At 39.9% G+C, this 22,735-nt stretch overlaps 1 pseudogene; it reads left to right on the top strand.

The window, feature by feature from the left end:
* Nucleotides 16,952–17,642, top strand: LOC108636651 (annotated as a pseudogene).

Raw genomic sequence — 22,735 nt, 5'->3', positions numbered from 1 at the left:
CTTTTCCACAGATGTAGAATTTTAGCTCTGGCTCACACTCTTCAATTAAATGAAAACAAAAATATGACTGTGAATTAAGATTAGTTTGCAGGCAGCATGGTGAAATAGAATGATTTAAAATTTTTTGTGCATAATACAACTCATTTATCAAATAAGATACAAATTGGAAGCTTAACATGTGGAACAAATGCAGGTATTATAAATAGAGCTCCTTTGATAGAGGTATGGAGGGAAGAAAGCCTTTGCCTCCTCTCCTCCAAATAAAAGCAACTCAGCACAGCTTAAATGGTGTGGGGACTCCACATCCCAGTCTTCAGCAAGGTACAGAAACTCCACGGGCTTCTATTGTCTGTCTGTCAGACGAAGGGTTTGACCTGAAACTTCAAAGCCCCTTACTATTCTCAAAGTCTACAATAATGTGACCCTAAAACAACTAACACCAAGTCTAGTAGCTCTTGGTTTCTAGATGTTTACCAGTCACCCAAGAGCTTAAGGAATGAGATCAAAACAGGACTTAAGCTAAACAGACTTTTCCCAAACCTGTAAGGTAAATAGCAAACTCTGGATGAAAATAGCAGGGCTTATATCAAAGCCAGTGAAAACGTCTGAATAAAGGGCATCTGGTTTCCACTGATCTTTCTTATCTTTTAGATAAAAGTACTTAATGGGCCATAAATACAAACAAAGGATCTGCCTCTCCCAAGGAGGAAGGCAGTACAGACCTCCCTTCCAGGTGGCAGCATCTCACAGAAAAGCAGAACAATGGGGCTTCTTCGAAACAAAGAACTGGCTGCTAGTTGGAACCACATGGGACAGGCTAAGTACACACTACGCAAACTCTTAGTTGCAGCATAGGGCATCTAGGCTCCTAACCAGGGGTCAGACTCAGGCCCCCTGCATTAGGAGCATGGTTTTAGCCACCTGACTACCAGGGAAGTTCCTAAATTAAGCATAGGTTAATCTGAATTAATCCTGGCATGTGATAGGTAAAAGATGATATATGATTAACCAATGCTAAGAGTTCTCATCAAGGAAAAAATTCTCTTTTTCTTTGCTTTCTTCTTTTATTGTATCTACATGAGATAGCAGATACTAACTAACTGTGGTTATCTGCTATTCACCTTAAACGTATGCAGTGATATATGTCAGTATCTCAATAAAACTGGGAGAAAATTCAGTGTAAATGAAGAAGTGGAATTCTAGCATTCTTCAGTTCAGTTCAATCGCCCAGTCATGTCTGACTCTTTGCAACCCCATAGACTGCAGCACACCAGGCTTCCCTGTCCATGAACAACTCCTGGAGATTACTCAAACTCATGTCCATCAAGTCGGTGATGCCATCCAACCATCTTATCCTCTGTTGTTCCCTTCTCCACCTGCCTTCAATCCTTCAATTCTTACTATCTGGTAAATCTTACTTATAAGACTCCTGAGGGTTGGGTCTGTATCTATTTCACTTATCTAATACACTGCCTTACTGTAACTAGCACTAAATAAATAGTTGAATAAGTGAATGAAGACACAATTAGTACTTTAAAGATAAATTTTATGAAATGTGAATTATACTTCAAAAAAACCCCACCAAAAACCCTACAATTTAATTTCTAAGGGTGGCATGCCAGAAACACCAGACTTAAGCTCCATGAGGGCAGGGCCCATGTCTGGTTTTTTCACCACAATATCCCTAGTAGCATATGTCTAGCACATTGCTCAGAAATATAGGAATAAATGAATGGATGAGTACATGACTGGAAGACAAATTTTCCACGAATATACCTGAAAATGACATAGACAATTAGCTACCCTTTAGAGGAAACTTCCCCTTCTTTAATCCTTGGATTCTCATGAAATCAAAGATGAATTCACCTGACACTGAAAAGGAGCATTAATCTGATGTGTAGTGTGATATGATGCTTATCCTCACAACTCTGAGTTGAATTTAAACTTTACCATAAAAAGGGGTGAAGTTTAGCCTAAGATGAGTCTGTCTTACACATTCTAAAGTTTGTTTTAGAACACAACTTATATAGCAGCTTTATCTATAAAGAATTCCCTCTGCATGAATCCTGTCATGGCAGTCCTGGGCAATACTAGGAAAATAAGGAGTTTATATTTGACCCTTTCAGAATTTTTTAAACTTTAAAAAGTATTTTAGTGTGACATTTCACACATACAAAAAAATATGTGTTATAAGAATTTGTGTTCTGCTTAAAAACAAGAACATCATCAACATCAAGACTTACTTCCTTTGGGATCATATACTAATTTCTGAAGGAGTCTGGCTTCTGCTGCTGCTGCTGCTGCTGCTGCTGCTGCTGCTGCTGCTGCTAAGTCGCTTCAGTCGTGTCCGACTCTGTGTGACCCCATAGACGGCAGCCCACCAGGGTCCCCCCTCCCTGGGATACTCCAGGCAAGAACATTGGAGTGGGTTGCCATTTCCTTTTCCAATGCATGGAAGTGAGCTACCTAATATTAATGTAGAAGGTTTGAGAAATACATATTTAACTAGGTGCTACTTGATGAAAATAGTTTTACATTTTTACCATCCTTGGGTGCATAAACATTTTCATAGCATTTTTTCTGATAATAAAAGTATATGTATTCAATATAGAAATTTTGGGAAATAGGGAAACATATAAGGAAATAAAAATAGCCAATAATAATCCGACTGTCTCCAGGTAATTGTTCCAGGCAAGAAAACTGGAGTGGGTTGCCATTTCCTTCTCCAATGCATGAAAGTGGAAAGTGAAAGTGAAGTCGCTCAGTCGTGTCTGACCCTCAGTGACCTCATGGACTGTAGCCTTCCAGGCTCCTCTGAGAGGAGTCCATGGGATTCTCCAGGCAAGAATACTGGAGTAGGTTGCCATTACCTTCTCCAGGGGATCTTTCCGACCTAGGAATCGAACCCAGGTCTCCTAAATGAAGGCAGATTCTTTACTTTCTGAGCCACCAGAGAAGCCTGGCCCATGATATGGGTATTGATAATCTAATATTATAATTCAAACAAACTGGCAACAAATTCATAAACTCACAATAAGCTAAGAGTGTTCAGCCAAATTCATGTCAAGTAATCATGTACCTGATGCCATCTACACATTCACAGATACACGTTTATCTGGACTGATGGGCAGACTTTCAACAGTGAAATGATACCAGAATAGAACTAAGGTACAAGGTAACCTTAGCTCCTTCTAATAAACCATGTACCAGACAAGCTGTGTAGGCAAATGTGTCAACTGGGAGAGTAAATGAGCAGATGAGTATTGAATGTAAGACAGACAGGCTTCGAGTGTGTATCATAAATGTCTTTTCTAACAGAATGATGGCAACTAGTACAACAGGTCGTTCTTGTCCCCTTGGGAGAAAAGCCTGTACATACAGATAATTCTTGCACACTGCTTTTTGAATTAACAAATTTTTTTTTTTATGTGAGGACCCTCCACCTAAGAGGAGATCATATCTAGAGACTAAGAAAGATGCTTTTCAAGCTGAGTTAACATTTCCCCTGCGGTTTCAGTCTCAGTTTAAGAGATGTGTGGGTGGAACTTGTGGAGGGTGTCAGGAATTTGAATTACAGCTCAGGAAGAAACAAAAGTGAAAAAATATGGCAAAGGTAGGATCCAAAATATGAGCAGCCAAAAGAAACTCAAATCAGAATCTGAAGTTAAGGTCATAAATCACAGTGCCAAGACTAAAAACACCAACAGTAAGATTCAGACTACAAAGAAATCACAGGAAAACTGGTGTCAAATAGTAAGGTCTGTGTATTTTCCTAAAGAGGGTTAAAGATGTAAACAATTGCCCGTGTGAGTGGATCTGGCAAGCTTAGAGGGAGATGAGGTCACTTCATCTCTTATGAAGTTAAAGGTTCATATTTGATAGTCAACCTTGATAGCTGACTATGTTACGGATGTTATGGATTAAATCAACCAGTGTAGGTATCCAGGAAACAATGTTAAGCAAACAAATAAGTAGGGCTTACATTTGTCTACATTATTATACTGAGGAGGAAGTCTCAAGAATTAATTTTCAGTTGTGATATCGATAGATAGATAAGACTGTATAATTCACTTGAAAGAGGTCTTCCCTTCTAGATTTATCAGAGAGTTACCATTTGTATGCTATAAGCTACTGCCAAAACTCTAAACATAACAGCTCAATCTTGCAAAAGCCACTTGCCCACTAATCATGTATGTGCTTGATAGTTTTGCTGGGTTTGATGTTCCCACTACAGCTTTAGGTTTCAAATTCAGGATTCTGGTCATAGGTTGTTCCTGTGCTTCATGGCTATAAACTGATGTTTCATGTTATGTTGATTACATCAACATAGTCCAAAAGCTGGACTTCAGGAGCAGGGATGGTTAACCAAGAGGTAGATCAACACATTTTTTACATCCCTGTTCTCTCTGATATGAAAGTATTTAATACATAGAGGGCTCTTGTTAAACACTAAGCTTAGTCTAAATAATATCCCTATCAGGCAAGATTTTACTGAAAGCATACGCATAAGCTAAATGTAATACTTTTACCACATTTCAAAATATATCACATTTTGGTTTTATGCCCAGACCAAGTGGGAAGGCTTCTTTCTAACTGACCCTGAGTATGCTGCTGCTGCTAAGTCACTTCAGTCATGTCTGACTCTGTGTGACCCCATAGATGGCAGCCCACCAGGTTCCCCCATCCCTGGGATTCTCCAGGCAAGAACACTGAAGTGGGTTGCTATTTCCTTCTCCAATGCATGAAAGTGAAAAGTGAAAGTGAAGTCGCTCAGTCGTGTCCGACTCTTAGCGACCCCATGGACTGCAGCCCACCAGGCTCCTCCGTCCATGGGATTTTCCAGGCAAGAGTACTGGAGTGGGGTGCCATTGCCTTCTCCGACCTTGAGGATAAGTCTTATAAAAGGTCTCCTCCTGACAAGATGGTTCCCATACTTCAGGCCAAACTAGTCTCAAAATTCCTCTGGTAACAAGAGCTCAGTGGGTTTTTCCCCAGCTTAATCAAGTCCATACTATTTTCTTGCTACACAAAATTACTCCAAGAGTTAATTGAGGCTGAGTTCTCTTAGTACGCCTTGCCCTCCAAATCAGTTCAAGGTCCTTATCAGTTTCTTCCTACTGCTTTGTTCTCTTTTCATTTGGTTTGAGAATTAACAGTAAAGAGACGATAGTCTCAAAAATACAACCTTATATGGCAGAGAGTCATTCACTGTCCTCTTAAAAAGAGAGCATACCTCCCTTACCAATAGCAATCCAGATGTTTCCCGTTTGCTTTTATTTCCTTCATAGTCTAATTCTGATAGACTGTTTTATTTTTTAACATGTGCTTCATTTAAACATTTTTATAGCGTTTGTCAGATGATTGTAATATCTGTTCATTGAAAATACAGTTAAGTAAATTGAAGAAAATAAATTCTCCATGACCTCACTGATCTCAGTGGCAGTGTTTTTCTATATATACGTGTATGCATATGTATATTCACACTAATTTAAAAAGCAATCCTCTGTGCATTCTATTTTTTTGGCCTGCACTTTTCCATGTAAAAATATATTTTCAACATCATTTTTAATGTGATGCATAGGAGTCCATCTCATTGATGTTGTTCAGTTCAGTGGTTGAATATTTATTATTTTAAATTATTTTTAAGCTATTGGATTTAAACAATCTCATAATTACCTCAAGTAAAAGTAAGCTGTAGCCTTATTTTTTTCATTAAAATTCCTGCAAATAGACCCATTGGATAAAAGTGACACATGATTTGAAGCTATTTAATAAACACTGCCAAATTACCCTGCTAAAAATACTATGAACAAATACTTCTCTTTTAGCTTATAAAAGTGCCTTTTCCCTTGAAACCACCACTTCCCCCTTTTAAAACTCTTTTTACCCCCTATTCTTTGCTGATATGCTGGATGAAAGGCAATAGCTCACTCTTTTTTTTTTTTTTGGATTTTTAAAAAAATTTTTTATTTTATTTTACTTTACAATACTGTATTGGTTTTGCCATACATTGACATGAATCTGCCACGGATGTACATGAGCTCCCAATCTTGAACTCCCCTCCCACCACCCTCCCCGTATCATCTCTCTGGGTCATCCCAGTGCACCAGCCCCAAGCATCCTGTATCCTGTATTGAACCTAGACTGGCGATTTGTTTCTTACATGATAGTATACATGTTTCAATGCCATTCTCCCAAATCATCTATAGCTCACCGTTTTAATTTGTGTTTTCCCCTTTTACTAGGAAACACAAATATTTATTTGCCACATATTTGTATATATTGATTTGTCTTTTGTATTCCATCTGAATTGTCTTGCACTGCTTTTGTCCATTTTTCTCTATATAAATATATTTTATGTTATTTCTTATGTAAAATTGATGCTTATATTTTTTATTATTGATTTGAAAAAGTTGGTTATATTAAAATAGTTTACTTTCATATATTTATCAGAACTTTCTCTATAAGAAAGTTTCCCAGGCTAGAAAAATCCAAAATATACATTAGTAAGTGACTAAGTAAATACATTATCATTCATTCATATAATGGAATATACAAGGCAGATGTTAAAAACAGTAAAGTAGCTGTATATGCGTTGACGAGGAACGATGCCCAGATACAGTGCTCAGAGAGAAAGACTGGATGCAAAATATAACTAAGAATGATTCTTGTTTTGAAAAACTTACATATTTAGATACTCACACTATATGTGTATATATGTATTGATGAAAGTCTGGAAATATATAATACACATTATTAAAAGTAGTTACCCATGAAGTGAGGGATTGAAGAAAAGGAGATCCTAATTATCTTATACAACTCTGTATGTTCGATGTTTTTACATTTTACAGTGAATTCACCATGTTTTTACATTTTACACTGAATTAACAATGATACTTTCACAAGTGAAAAATGCTAAAGAAAAATGAAACACATTTTAAGTTTTGGGTAACCATATCTTTTCCTGTATGTTTTTTACCTTTGACATCAGGCCTAAAAAGATCTTTCTTGTGCCATGATTATAAAATTATTTTTCATTTTACCATTTTTATGGCTTTACTTTTTGACATTTACATCTTTAATCAATTACAATTTATTTTGCTGTGGTATGAGTCACAAAGCAACACTAACAAAAATTCATTGGTTTTTAACTTTATCTTAATGTAAATTACTTTGTATCCTTAACAAAATCTTGAGTTAAATATTCTGTTTCACTGATTCCTCTTCCTAGTTGAACACTGATATCACGCTTGGTTTAGTCTTCATAACCTTAAAGAGATTTTAATGTCTGACAGGTAAACAAACATAATCTATGGTCTAAAGTGAAACTATTTACAACATATATAATGAAAAGCAGTAAATATCCCTAACACGTCAAGAATTTCTTTAAGATGCCTTAGCTGCAAGTATCAGAAACTTATCTTAAAAGGCTTTAAAAAGAAGGAATTTTACTGACTCATACAAATGGAAGTCCAGAGGTAGACAGGGCTCTAGGTTCAGCTCAGTCACATGCTGGCTCTATTTGCCTGTGAATTTCTCTGCTTTTCCCCACGTAAGTCGGCTTTGTCTTCAGAGGTCAGCTTCTCTTATTATCACAAGATGGCTTCCAGCACATACTAGGGCATGTTTCCGCCCAAACCCTTCCCTTCAATCCACTGTACCAATTCTGGCAATTTGCCAGCCATGGGCCAAAACAGTGTCCAGGGTTAATACTCTATGATGATGGTTTGAGTAGGAATTACTCCCTGGCCCTTTATCCCCATCCCTACTTATTTCCCTATAGAATTCTCATATCTTGGACACTTAAGGCACAGCTCTTTTTTCATGCAGTGCTTTTGTGAGAATTCTTTTCTCTGAAGAAATCATCTCTTCATGGCTTACTTGATTTGGAACTCTATAGAAAAGAATACAGCTCAGTTTCATGATAGAGCTGCTTTATTTCACTGTGGTATTTTTGTAACACTTTTGTTTTTCTTGCTAAATTTTAGTAATGTGATCTACTGACATCAAGAAAGCTGATGTATTTATTGACAGTTTCCCTTTGTATACTGTGTGTGTTAGTCTCAGTCCTGTCCAACTCTTTGTGACTCTGGAGACTATAGTCCACCAGGCTCTTCTGTCCACGGGATTTCCCAGGCAAGAATACTGGAGTGGGTTGCCATTTCCTTCTCCAGGGGATCTTCCCGACCCAGGGATGGAACCCAGGTCTCCTGTGTTGCAGGCAGATTCTTTACCATCTAAGCCACCAGGGAAGCCCTTGTATACTGTAGTCAATGTTTAAAAACATATTTCTATTTAAAGGCTCAAGTTGAGGGAACATCAATTAATACTGGCCAACATACTACAGTTCTGAGCCATGAACGATTATCAAATGAAATATTCAGCATAACATTTGAAATTTAATTGGGGGTAAGAAAAAAAAACACTTCTTAGACTAACTGAAAATAACAGTGAAAAATTTTAACTGTAGAATATTTCATGCAATTTTGGAATTTTTGTCTGTGCTCAGTGACCTGAAATTAATAAACTGCTATTTAATAATTACCTGCAAGAGAAAAGATAAGTATCTTTATATATTAAAATATTCAGAGAAGGAAATGGCACCCCACTCCAGTACTCTTGCCTGGAAAATCCCATGGATGGAGGAGCCTGGAAGGCTGCAGTCCATGGGGTCGCTGAGGGTCAGACATGACTGAGCGACTTCACTTTCACTTTTCACTTTCATGCATTGGAGAAGGAAATGGCAACCCACTCCAGTGTTCTTGCCTGGAGAATCCCAGGGATGGGGGAGCCTGGTGGGCTGCTGTCTGTGGGGTCACACAGAGTCGGACACGACTGAAACGACTTAGCAACAGCAGTAGCAGCAGCATACTAAAATACTGATACATAAATCCAAATGAAATAAATTAGAATAGTGAGGGAATCCCAGGGACAGAGGAGCCTGTTGGGCTGCCGTCTATGGGGTCGCACAGAGTCGGACACGACTGACGCGACTTAGCAGCAGCAGCAGCAGTGTTGTCAAAAGTACTTTAGGCATAATACTCTTGGACAATATCATGAAGGCAAAAGCTATGTTACAATGAAGTTGAATTTTAGGTTTTTTTGACAGCAGTTTGCATATACTATTCAAATAGGCTTATAACAAATGACCTTCTGAGATGCTGCTGCTGCTGCTGCTGCTAAGTCGCTTCAGTCGTGTCCCACTGACTCTGTGCAACCCCATAGACGGCAGCCCATCAGGCTCCCCCGTCCCTGGGATTCTCCAGGCAAGAATACCGGAGTGGGTTGCCATTTCCTTCTCCGTTCTGAGATGAGAAGGACATATTGAGAACTCTCTTACGAACAAAAATACAATTGTTCAGGATTAATGAATATTCACTTGTTACATAAATTACAACTAATAATATTTTTAATTTAAGTAAGGCGTGGCAGCTCCAGGTGTACAAACCTTGGGATAGATGTGAGTCACCTGAGATAATCTGCTCAAGATCCTTGCTTTCACACAAAACATACCAAACTATCCCCAAATCTTTTGTCAGTTTCTTCTGTCAGTGTTTAGCCACCTCAAATGAGAACGTTCTTTCCTAAGAAAGCAATGATGATAATGTGCCAGGCAGAGTCAGTGAGACCTGAAATCAAATTTAGGCTCAAGGGCCACGCTCCAGACCCTGTGAGCCAGAACTACTAAGCCCGTGTGCCACAACTACTGAAGTCCATGAGCTTAAGGCCTGTGCTCTGCAGCAAGAGGAGCCACAGCAATGAGAAGCCTGAGCATAGCAACTAGAGTAGCTCCCACTAGCCAGCCACAACTATAGAAAGCCCATGAGCAGCAACGAAGACCCAGTACAAATGAAAAAAGACTGCATTAAATGTAAAAAAAAAAAAAAAAAACTCAGGCTAAAGTTATTTAATCTCTCTGAATTCCAGATTGGTGGTAGTTTAGTCCATAAGTCATGTCCAGCTCTTGCGACCCCACAGATTGTTGACCATCAGGCTCCTCTGTCGATGGGATTTTCCAGGCAGGAATACTGGAGTAGATTGCCACTTGCTTCTCCAAGGGAATCTTGGGGAACCCGACCTAGGAATCGGGTCTCTTGCATGGAAGGGCTTCCCTTGTAGCTCAGTTGGTAAAGAATTGCCTGCAATGTGGGAGACCTGAGTTCAATCCCTGGATTGGGAAGATCCCCTGGAGAAGCAAAAGGCTACGCACTCTAGCATTCTGGCCTGGAGAATTCCATGGACTATACAGTTCATGGGGTTGCAAAGAGTTGCATACAACTTTGACTTTTCACTTTCTTTCTCCTGCATTGCAGGTAGATTCTTTACTGTCTGAGCCACCAGGGAAGCCTGAATTCCAGATTCCCTGTCTATAAAATGAAGAAATAACAGTAGCTACTTCATGGGGTACTTATAAGTCTTAACTGGGTTAATGTAAATAAGGCATTTATCAAACCGCCTGGCAGCTATTATAATTAATTATCATCATTTACCAAGATTTTATTCATGTGTAATGCCATCATCAAAAGAAAGTTGCCCTAAACTGATCTTAAATAAATATTCTAGTTTTCTAAAGCTATTCCAATTTTAACCAAAATTGATATTATGCAAATTAATCTTTTCTACATTTAAAAATCCACTTTGATGTAAATTACAAATATATGCAAAGAATTTGACACATGCTCCTACTGAAAAACATTCTTGGAGACCAAAGAGCCATGGAACTCAGTCATAATATCCACATTCTGTTTATCATACATAAAACCCAGTTTAATAGTCTTAGCCACAAATATTTACTTCCTGAAAAAAAAGGGAAGCTATATTTCATCTAGGTTTATGTAATCAATGACTTGCATTGATTGAAAAGAATAAGAATCACAGCACTTTAGAGATTCTCAGCTGAGGACCTAATTCCAGTTGCCTAGGTTCAGTTCAGTTCAGTTCAGTCACTCAGTCGTGTCCAACTCTTTGCGACCCCATGAATCGCAGCACGCCAGGCCTCCCTGTCCATCACTAACTCCCGGAGTTCACTCAGACTCACGTCCATCAAGTCCATGATGCCATCCAGCCATCTCATCCTAGGTCGTCCCCTCCTCCTCCTGCCCCCAATCCCTCCCAGCATCAGAGTCTTTTCCAATGAGTCAACTCTTCGCATGAAGTGGCCAAAGTACTGGAGCTTCAGCTTTAGCATCATTTCTTCCAAAGAAATCCCAGGGTTGATCTCCTTCAGAATGGACTGGTTGGATCTCCTTGCAGTCCATGGGACTCTCAAGAGTCTTCTCCAACACCACAGTTCAAAAGCATCAATTCTTCGGTGCTCAGCCTTCTTCACAGTCCAACTCACCCAAAACTCTTGGCTTATTTCTTTCCAGGACACAGTGCTACACCTCAAATGGAAAGAAATTCTAGGGTGGATTCAATGATTAGTTTAACTGCAAAAGCAAAAGTTATGGGAATCTTGCTTTTATATGGCTTCCATTTCTGGATCTCATCAGAATATAAACTAAAAAAAAAAAAATCATCAGGCTCAACATGTAAGCAAAAATAGTTCTAACACTTCCCCCCTCTTTTCACTTTAATTGGGTAAATTAAAAGTAACTGGCAAGGGAGACGTGGTAGTAGAGGTTAAGAAGACAGGGAAGGCAAGGGATGAAATAATGTTCTCACTATGCCTAAGCTCCTAAGTAATCAGATAATTGGGCAAGCTACCACCAGTCCCAATTCCTGTCTCTCAGAACCTTCTTGAAACTTCCAGCTAAGTGTCCTGTAATCCCCAAAGCATTTTAAAGAACAATTAGGGTGTTCAAAGCTGACTGAGCCCTTGTTAGGAACTGTAAACACCCAGTCCCCAACAACCCCCTTTTCCATTTCCAGCATAATTTTTCTTCTTATATTTACAACTTCTATCATATTATGTATTTTCCTACTTACCTTGTTTATTGTCTGTCTTCCCCCACTTGAATATAAGCTCCTCTTTTGCAGGAATTTTTGTGAGTTTTGTCTTGCTGTATCCTCAGTGCCCAGTACAGTGGAGACATATAGATAGATATTCAGTAAATACTGAATGAATGAACAATTACAGCCCCATTGCTTTTCTTTTACTTACTATGAATGTCAAGTTAGATGGGTTTTCTGGCTGACTTACATACACAATTATGGGTCTTTCTCTAAAAGTAAAATCTTTTTCTAACATTTCAGCTCAAAAACCTTATTTTTAGCACACCAGAACATCATTACTAATAGTGCTGTGATTTTTTAGGTGCCTTCTGAGTAAACCGGTCTGTAAGTCCAGTTCTAAAATAACTTTCATATGCTTAAAAAATTAAAGAACTGAAGAAAATCAGAGTCAAACTGAAAAAGAAAATAAGAATTAATTGAACTTAATCTAAGTAGGTAGAGTTAAAAATGCTTCTTAGTTTCATCCCCAAATAGGATGGAATTTCAGAAGAGTTACCCTAAGATATCAACTCTGTCAATGTTAAGCTAGTTTGAACTCTGCTTAAAAATTCTGGAGATGCTATGACTGGCAAAATGCAGTTTTTAAAAAGGCTTATAAACACTGAATGATGAAAAACAGTAGAGATAAGAGTATATATTAATGAGTCACAACTCCCCTGAAACAACACTGCAGGTGGTTCCTTGTTTATTTTTTATACTTTCCAGAAATCTCAATCCTTTTACATCACTTTCCTGAAATTAAAAAAAAATTTTTGAAAGATGATGCTATCTAAAGAAAAAGCAAGAGCGTATCAAAAAACAAGATTAAGAACTTCTGACAGTATGGTTTCACTTTCTTTTTAACCACAGAAATATTTCAAATTACCTTTCTATAATCTGGCATTCTGACTGCTGCAATTCCAATAGGTTAAAGAATGAAAACAACTTGATTGATTAACATTGCTGACTACCTATAGTTAGAGGATTGATGTTGTAAGGCCTGCTCACTCCTGGCCTACAAAGTTTATAGCTCAGACCACCGTCTTCATCAGGCCACTGCCTCTCCTAGCACCTGAGCTTCTACTCAAGCTAGAGCAAGTGCACAATAAGAATCTTTTGGAAATTGTGAAGCCAGATGATTCTGCCAGGCTTATCATTCCTGTCATCATCGTCAATCACTGTTCAAAATCTAAGTTCTTTTTGTCATGGCTTTTTGCGCTGCCCACATTTTTGCTTCCTTTTCCCACTCCCAACCTCCTGATGGCGGAGAGCGCCTATGGGCGTTAGGGAGCAGCTTCAGATCTCCCAGAAGTTCCTTCAGTTACGCCCATTCTTCCGTATGGGTAAGTGACAGTTTCCTTAACCAGTGATACTCCTAGGTTCCTTCTGTGATAAACATTCTAGGGCCACCACTGCTCTTGCTCTTCCCTTATAAATCTTTCCACTCTGCCTCCTGAGACTTTCTAAGGTAAACAGATTTCTGCTTTGCATCCTTAATCTATTCATTGAGGACTTTCTACCTGGCTCTCTGCTGAGGAGTCTAATTCTTCCCTGAGCATGTTGCTTGCTACTTTCTGTATCAGAGGCTCCTCACTCTACACTATGCAATGTATCTGGAAGTCACAAATTAGGATCTCCGTTCACATCCATTTCTGCTATTCTTCCTTCTTCTTCTTCTTCTTTTTTGGTAAAAATCTTTGCATCTTTGAAAACTAGTCATTCATGACCCACTCTTTAGCCCTGCTTGTCTGCTTTATTTTTCTGGCCTCCTGCTTAAATAAAAAGTGTATCAGGGACTTCCCTGGTGGTCTAGTGGTTAAGACTCTGTGCTTCCAACGCAGGGGGCATGGGTTTGATCCCAGAGGAACTAAGATCCCATATGCTGCACAGCAAGATCAAAAGGAAAAAAAAAAGTACATCAAACTAACTTTAGGTGGTCTTCTAGCACAGGAGTTGGTGAACTTTTCTGTAAAGGATCAGATAGCAAGTAGTTTTGTCTTTGTGGGCCATATGGCCTCTGTCACAACTCGTCAATTCTGCCATTATAGTGCAAAAGCAGCCACAGACAGGAGTAAACAAATAGGCATGCCTGTTCCAACAAAACTTAATTCACAAAAACAGGCATCAGGCTGGATTTGGCCCACGGATTGTAGTATGCCAACCCTTGTCCAAGTATATGTCAGTTACTATGACAGAGGCTTTCCATATATTATATCATGAGAAACCACAATGACAATTCCCCTATAAGGTTAGAGAGTAGACAAGGAAAGTTAAGTGCTTAGCATAGTGACTGGCCTATGGTAGATGACTGATAAATAGTTGTTGCAAATGATAATTAATCTTATAGGACTCTGCAAGATGGATTATTTCATGCAATGGGAAATAAGGCCATTAAATAACTTGCCCAGGGAATAAGTGAAAATACTAGGAACTTATTTACAAAACAGAAATAGACTCACAGAGGGCCCAGAGGCATGTGTGGAGCCTTGGTTCTGCCCACTGAGAGGCCCAAGCAGCTTCTGGGCAGAAAACAGAGAGTGCTGGCAGAGATGACAGGGTCCCACCTCAGCAGAGAGGACCTGGGCCGGTCTGGGCAGGGTTGCAGTGACCCAGCTTACCATCAAAGCTCAGCCCATTCTCTCTGACCAGCCCCTCAAATTTATGCTTTCCATTTCAGGCAAAAAGGTTTTGGTTCTGCCTACCTCTACCCTCACAAAGAGTGTGCCTCCCTGAACTGCCCCCAAATGGGCCAGGGCAGACAGAGGTGGTAGGAGTTCTGGACAGGATGACTGCCCTGGGGCGAGTGGCCATGGATGGGCAAGGAACCTCAAATGCCAGCTCCCCCTTTGCCACTGAGACAGCCCCAGAGGGAGAGGGATCCAGGCTGCTGTCAGCGGGGGCAGTAATGAGCCTTGTTAGCAGTTATTAGCACATCAAAATAGTATTAAAATAGCAAAAACCCTTATGATTAAAGTAAACACAAATATGATTTTTCTTTTGACGTGCTCAAAATACTCTAAGTGTTACTAGAGCACTGTGCAGCTTGCAGGATCTTAGTTCCCTGACCAGAGATTGAACTTGGGACCACGGCAGTGGACGCGCAGAGTCCTAACCACTAGACCACCACAGAATTCATTCCAATAATTCTTGAAGGTAGCAGTCATCAGTAAATAAGCCATTTAGTTGAGAATTAACATGGCATTCAAGTCAGTTAAGACAGAATTTACTAGCTTGCTCTTCACTTTTAGGCATAAGTCAGTTAATGGTTATTGCTATTAGAGAATTGTTTACAATCATATTGAATGCTCTGGACCCAACTCGAAGAACCTTCTTACATAAATGGCGCACAGGGAAGAAATATGGATAGTAAGAGTCCCAGAGACTTCAGACATGCTCAGGCATATTTACAGGATTGGAGAGGGGAGGCCAGCTGGTGTTTACCTGTGCTAGGGTTTCAGCAATTTGAAGGACAGAAAGACAAACAGAAACACAAAGGCTGAAAATTGATGGAGAGAATAGACTCTGAAAAGGGTTGCTTAATTATGTGAACGATTCAGCATCAAATATTTAAGGAAAATTACTACTGCTTTAGGTAAAAAGATAACAAAAGTTTAATGAAGGAAAATAAAGTTCCTATCCTTAAGTAGCTTACATACTGGTAGGGAAGGTAGTAAACACATAGATAGATAGTAAATGTCATTGACCAGAGTATGAGGAATATTTAAAACAGGGCAGGATGGTATAACAAGATGGTATAACCCTGTTCTAAACGGGGTAGACAGAGAATACTGAATTAGCAAACACAGCCATTGTTCCTAGCAGAAATAACTGTTAGTTTTCTGAGAGCTTCTATTTGCAACATTTGTGTCAATTGACATTTTTATCAAACACTTGTGTTAGGTGTGTTTCTGCTTAAAAACACCACATGTAACATCATTGATTCATTAATATTGAACTCATAGTCAACAACACTGTAACTCCTGCTTATCTAACAAATGTTTTCTCTGTAAGGTGTTGGCTTTATCTTTGCCCAGTCCCTCCCAAGTGTTAGCTGTAAGGTTTTTCCTTCTGTACCACCACTGCTCCTGACCGTGTCAAGTCAGCCTGGCCTGTATCCTGAAAAACTAAAAAGGGGTAGTTGTTTACATGGACAATGTGGTTAGGGGTTCGTCTCAGGACACAGGCTTGTACTCCCTAACTCAAGAACCACAGTTATGAGCAGGCTGCTGTCAATGGAAGGACCATACCCTTCAATCACCAGCCACACAGGTAAGGTGACAACTTTACATGACTGCATGTTATGTACCCCTGAATGGCAATCAACGATCTGTAGACACTGGTCCTTGTGTGGCTCCCTGGCACTGTCCCTGAAAATGCTGGACAGTTTCATAGTGCTGACTCCTGCCCCATTTCTCTTCTAGCGTGGCAAATGATGTCCTCCTGAACCTCGGTTCAGCTGATCCACCTGTGAATCTGGTGATTAAGGAAGATATCATTTGGTAAGAGATGAGATGATGGTATCATTCAGTGAAATGAGATAGCTTGAAAAGGAATAGGTCTGGGGTGGGAGGTGATGCAAGACAGGAAGGGAAATAAGAACTGTATCTTGAACATGTACAGTGTGAGATGCCATTTGGACACTGGAGGTAGTTTGACAGTTAAATCTACAGCTTAGGGAAAACTGGAGCTAGAGCAGTAAATTTGGGAGTGAACAACACACAGATAATGCCACCGAGCCGAATGAGATCATTTAAGATGAAGAAGAGCTTAAACCTAGAACACAAAGGGGTTGAAATAATAATTTTCTATTGATCCTTTAAAGAGATGGCTTATAGAATTTAGTTCATTTTCTCCTTTTCTGTGTGAAAGGAACCATAAAACTACAGGGAAATTTGAATTGGTATTAAAGGGTATCAGCATCAGATCCCCAGTCTTTTTTGGGGTGGGTTAAATAGCAAGAAGAGATAAGACAGCCTTCTTCAGCAATCAATGCAAAGAAATAGAGGAAAAGAACAGAATGGGAAAGACTAGAGATCTCTTCAAGAAAATTAGAGATACCAAGGGAACATTTCATGCAAAGATGGGCTCGATAAAGGACAGAAATGGTATGGACCTAACAGAAGCAGAAGATATTAAGAAGAGGTGGCAAGAATACACAGAAAAACTGTACAAAAAAGATCTTCACAACCCAGATAATCATGATGATGTGATCACTAATCTAGAGCCAGACATCTGGGAAAGTGAAGTCAAGTGGGCCTTAGAAAGCATCACTACGAACAAAGCTAGTGGAGGTGATGGCATTCCAGTTGAGCTGTTTCAAATCCTGAAAGATGAGCTGTGAAAGTGCTGCACTCAATATGCCAGCACATTTGGAAAACTCAGCAGTGGCCACAAGACTGGAAAAGGTCAGTTTTCATTCCAATCCCAAAGAAAGGCAATGCCAAAGAATGCTCAAACTACCGCACAATTGCACTTATCTCACATGCTAGTAAAGTAATGCTCAAAATTCTCCAAGCCAGACTTCAGCAATACGTGAACCTGAACTCCCTGATGTTCAAGCTGGTTTTAGAAAAGGCAGAGGAACCAGAGATCAAATTGCCAACATCCACTGGATCATGGAAAAAGCAAGAGAGTTCCAGAAAAGCATCTATTTCTGCTTTCTTGACTATGCCAAAGCCTTTGACTGTGTGGATCACAATAAACTGGAAAATTCTGAAAGAGATGGGAATACCAGAGCACCTGACCTGCCTCTTGAGAAACCTGTATGCAGGTCAGGAAGCAACCGTTAGAACTGGACATGGAACAACAGACTGGTTCCAAATAGGAAGAGGAGTACGTCAAGGCTGTATATTGTCACCCTGCTTATTTAACTTGTATGCAGAGTACATCATGAGAAATGCTGGGCTGGAAGAAACACAAGCTGGAATCAAGAATGCCAGGAGAAGTATCAATAATCTCAGATATGCAGATGACATCACCCTTATGGCAGAAAGTGAAGAGGAGCTAAAAAGCCTCTTGAAAAAGTGAAAGAGGAGAGTGAAAAAGTTGGCTTAAAGCTCAACATTCAGAAAACGAAGATCATGGCATGCGGTCCCATCACTTCATGGGAAATAGATGGGGAAACAGTGGAAACAGTGTCAGACTTTATTTTTTGGGGCTCCAAAATCACTGCAGATGGTGACTGCAGCCATGAAATTAAAAGACACTTACTCCTTGGAAGAAAAGTTATGACCAACCTAGAGAGTATATTCAAAAGCAGAGACATCACTTTGCCGACTAAGGTCCGTCTAGTCAAGGCTATGGTTTTTCCTGTGGTCATGTATGGATGTGAGAGTTGGACTGTGAAGAAGGCTGAGCGCCGAAGAATTGATGCTTTTGAACTGTGGTGTTGGAGAAGACTCTTGAGAGTCCCTTGGACTGCAAGGAGATCCAACCAGTCCATTCTGAAGGAGATCAATCCTGGGATTTCTTTGGAAGGAATGATGCTAAAGCTGAAACTTCAGTATTTTGGCCACCTCATGCGAAGAGTTGACTCACTGGAAAAGACTCTGATGCTGGGAGGGATTGGGGGCAGGAGGAGAAGGGGACGACCGAGGATGAGATGGCTGGATGGCATCACTGACTCGATGGATGTGAGTCTGAGTGAACTCCGGGAGATGGTGATGGACAGGGAGGCCTGGCGTGCTGCGATTCATGGGGTTGCAAAGAGTCAGACACGACTGAGCAACTGAACTGAACTGAACTGAGGGCATGTCAAGCCTTACTTAGCCTATTACACTCAGATTAAACGTATATTGGAGATGATCATTTTTGAGATTTTTAGGTAATCTCTGATTCTTTAAGTATTACAGAGTTTTTGAACTGGATAATGAACCAACTTTGAAGGGAAAATCTAAAAAGAAAGAATCCCTACCCTATATTCTCTGAAGCATGGACAGAGCTAGAAAACAGCTGGGACTGGGAAGTTAACATTCTAGTGCACCAATCAAAAAGGAGTATGGCAAACTCAAACCCTCTGGGCAGGAGTTGTATCCAAGGGACTAGATCCACAAATAGGAAGGGGTGAGAGAAGGTGTAATATCAATATGATAAGGTTCTTGGCCATGAAAAACATTAACAAAATATTTACTAAAGTAAAATATCAATTAAAAAAATTTAGGGCTTCCTTGGTGATCCAGTGGTAAAGAATCCACCTCTCACTGCAGGGGATACAGCTTTGATCCCTGGTTGGGGAACTAAGATTACACATGCCATGGGGCAACTAAGCCCAAATGCTGCCACTACTATGCCCACACTCTAGAGCCTGTGCTCAGCAATAAGAGAAGCCACTGCAATGAGAAGGCCATGTACTGCTGCTAGAGAGAAGCCTCTGCTTCCTGCAACTAGAGAAAGCCCATGTATAGCAATGAAAACCAAGTGTAATCAAAAAAGAAAAAAGACAGAAAAAGTTAAAAAAAAATTTTTTAATGGCAAAAATGACCTTGTGGGTATGGTTTTTAAAAAGTCCTTACAGTTATCCTGAAATACTTACAGGTGAAACACAATGTTGAGTATTTGCTTCAAGATGATCAGAAGAAAGGAGTCAGAAGGGCATACATGATACAAGATTAATTATGAGTTGAGCCAGGCTTCAGCAATACATGAACCATGAACTTCCAGATGTTCAAGCTGGTTTTAGAAAAGGCAGAAGAACCAGAAATCAAATTGCCAACATCTGCTGGATCATTGAAAAAGCAAGAGAGTTCCAGAAAAGCATCTATTTCTGCTTTAATGACTATGCCAAAGCCTTTGACTGTGTGGATCACAATAAACTGTGGAAAATTCTGAAAGAGATGGGAATACCAGAGCACCTGACCTGCCTCTTGAGAAACCTGTATGCAGGTCAGGAAGCAACCGTTAGAACTGGACATGGAACAACAGACTGGTTCCAAATAGGAAAAGGAGTACGTCAAGGCTGTATATTGTCACCCTGTTTATTTAACTTATATATACAGAGTACATCATGAGAAATGCTGGGCTGGAGGAAGCACAAGCTGGAATCAAGAATGCTGGGAGAAATATCAATAACCTCAGATAGGCAAATGACACCACCCTTATGACAGAAAGTGAAGAGGAGCTAAAAAGCCTCTTGATGAAAGTGAAAGAGGAGAGTGAAAAAGTTGGTTTAAAGCTCAACATTCAGAAAACTAAGATCATGGCATCTGGTCCCATCACTTCATGGGAAATAGATGGGGAAACAGTGGCTGACTTTATTTTTTTGGGCTCCAAAATACTGCAGATGGTGACTGAAGCCATGAAATTAAAAGATGCTTACTCCTTGGAAGGAAAGTTATGACCAACCTAGACAGCATATTAAAAAGCAGAGACATTACTTTGTCAACAAAGGTCTGTCTAGTCAAGACTATGGTTTTTTCCAGCGGTCATGTATGGATGTGAGAGCTGGACTATAATGAAAGCTAAGTGCCGAAGAATTGATGCTTTTGAACTGTGGTGTTGGAGAAGACTCTTGAGAGTCCCTTGGACTGCAAGGAGATCCAACCAGTCCATCCTAAAGGAGATGAGTCCTGGGTGTTCATTGGAAGGACTGATGCTGAAGCTGAAACTGCAATACTTTGGCCACCTGATGCAAAGAGCTGACTTATTTGAAAAGACCCTGATGCTGGGAAAGATTGAAGGCAGGAGGAAAAGGGGATGACAGAGGATGAGATGGTTGAATGGCATTACCAACTCAATGAACATGGGTTTGGGTGGACTCCAGGAGTTGATGATGGACAGGGAAGCCTGGTGTGCTGAGGTTCATGGGGTCGCAAAGAGTTGGACACAGCTGAACGACTGAACTGAACTGAACCGATGGGTACAGAGGCTTCATTACACTCCTATTTTTTTTGTATTTTATCGTTTTGTTTTCTATAATAAAATGCTTTTTTAAATTAATCTTTGAAATAAAGAATACATCTATTTTTTTGATCAGTGGTCAGGACAATGGCACCCCACTCCAGTACTCTTGCCTGGAAAATCCCATGGACGGAGGAGCCTGGTAGGCTGCAGTCCATGGGGTTGCTAAGAGTCAGACATGACTGAGTGACGTCACTTTCACTTTTCACTTTCATGCATTGGAGAAGGAAATGGCAACCCACTCCAGTGTTCTTGCCTGGAGAATCCCAGGGATGAGGGAGCCTGGTGGGCTGCCGTCTATGGGGTCACACAGGGTTGGACAAGATTGAAGCGACTTAGCAGCAGCAGCAGCAGCAGCAGCAGGACAATTTGCTATGATGTTAGGAATTATCAGCCATGTTTGGGGAGAGTTGGATAAAGAATGTGCTGAGTAACTCCAAAAGACTCTAGATGAGCCTTTACTGATAAAGTTGAGACAGAGTCTCCAGCCAGATAAGATACTGGAATGGAGAACAAAGAGAAGAGTGTGCTGGAGCTCCCTGTGGAGAGTGGAATACACTGAGTCATTTAGATATCATATGAATAAAGCAGATCTAGTGTTTGCTGATGTCATACTTACTAAAAACTCTTTCTAAAACAATAAACTAAGAGTGCCTACAGTCACCAGGTCTTCAAACACTATGTTTTTGAGAATTCATTATGAGGGGCTGGAACGAAATAATTTGTTAATCTACAAGGTATGGATTATATGAAATCTGGAGCAAGTTATTCTGTTTGGGAAAATAAAGAGCCATGAATTTAGTACTGTTGACCCCTGAACAACATGTGGGTTAGTGGTGCCAATCCCCTTGTGCAGTCCAAAATCTGCATAAAACTTTACAGTCAGCCCTTCATATCTGCAACTCCACAACCGAGGATTCAACCAACTGCAGATCTTATAGTACTGTAGCAAGCACTTACTGGAAAAAATCCCCATATCAATAAATTTGCACAGTTCAAACCCACAGTTCAAACTGCAGTTGACTGCAGTTCCTACTCAACTATGAAATCACCAAAACTGAGTCTGGGAGACTTCTATTAATAAGTAAGTTAAGAATTTCCCCATCTATTAAATGAGGTAATTAGACAATCTCTATAGAGATTTCCTTCAGCTCTTTTCAGCTCTGAAATTCCATGAAACAATTAAAACAACTTTCTTTTTATATAAAATTTCAAAAACACATAAAATGCAGAGAACAACATAAGGAAACCTCAAGTACCAATCATTGCACTTCAACATAACGTCCAATTTTATTTTACCTCAACCCCTACTCACCTTCCTGCTCCCACTATTATTCTGAAGCAAATTCTAGACATCATGAGATATATTTTAATGATTCTCTTGAAGCAAAGATAGTTTATAAACAACATATCACACAAGTCAGTCTCTCCACTTTTCCAAGACGCCTTCTCTTACTGTAACTGTAAACACTGTCATTTAACTTGACATTGCAGAATGCTAAGGATCACATGCTGAACCCAGATAACACTCAGTAAAGGAGGAGTTACCTTTTTTTTTTTTTTTTTTTTGCCCTGCAGGTGTAGCTTAGGGGATCTTAGCTCCCCCAGCAGGGACTGAAGCCAGGCCCTTGGCAGTGAAAGCATGGATTTCCTAACCACAGATCCACCAGGTAAGCCCCTATTATGGAAGGACAAGAAGTTCACAAATTAATTCTCAAGTATTAGTTTCTTTGTAAACTTTTGACCAGATAGTCACTGTCAATGACTGGTTACCACTAGGCTGAAAATGACTCCAACCTAGTATTAAATAAGACATTTTTATTGCTGTGCATTTCTACTGAATCAACTCTTTACTGCTAACATGGTCAGGGAGATAGTTTCTGCACCCCATATAGGCAATAAAGTT

The sequence above is a fragment of the Capra hircus genome, chromosome 8 (assembly GCF_001704415.2).
Source record: "Capra hircus breed San Clemente chromosome 8, ASM170441v1, whole genome shotgun sequence".
Taxonomy (NCBI): Eukaryota; Metazoa; Chordata; class Mammalia; order Artiodactyla; family Bovidae; genus Capra; species Capra hircus.
This window is presented reverse-complemented; position numbering and strand designations above follow the sequence as displayed.